Genomic DNA, 505 nt, shown 5'->3' on the forward strand with positions numbered 1-505 from the left:
AGGCCCGCGGGCGTCGTTGTCACCTGGGGGAGGTCATTGTCACCTGGCGACAGCGCGGGGGGAGGGAGGGAGGAGTTTTTCCAGCATTCCCCCTTTTTTTTAACCCACATTCCCCCTTTTTTTTTGGCCCGAATTAACCCGTTCTTGTCCAGGATCCGCCCTCCTTTGACCCGAATTCCCCCTTTTTTAATCCAAATTCTCCCTTCCTTGTCCCAAATCCCCCATTTTTGACCTAAATCTCCCTTTAATTTGACCCGAATTCCCCTTTTTTGTCCCAAATCCCCGGCGTTCGTCCCCTCCCGGACCTGGGGGGTCTCCTCCATCCTCGGCGGTCCCTGCACGGCTCCACGACATTCCCACGACATTCCCACGACATTCCCACGACATTCCCACGATATTCCCACGACATTCCCACCTCCCTCCACCGTTCCCGCCTGGACCCACAACTCCCCCTCCCCCCCCAAGCCCACCTTCCCTCGGGGCGGGGGGCCCAGCGCGGCTGTGA

Source organism: Corvus brachyrhynchos, unplaced genomic scaffold (genome assembly GCF_000691975.1).
Source record: "Corvus brachyrhynchos isolate BGI_N302 unplaced genomic scaffold, ASM69197v1 scaffold535, whole genome shotgun sequence".
Classification (NCBI taxonomy): Eukaryota; Metazoa; Chordata; class Aves; order Passeriformes; family Corvidae; genus Corvus; species Corvus brachyrhynchos.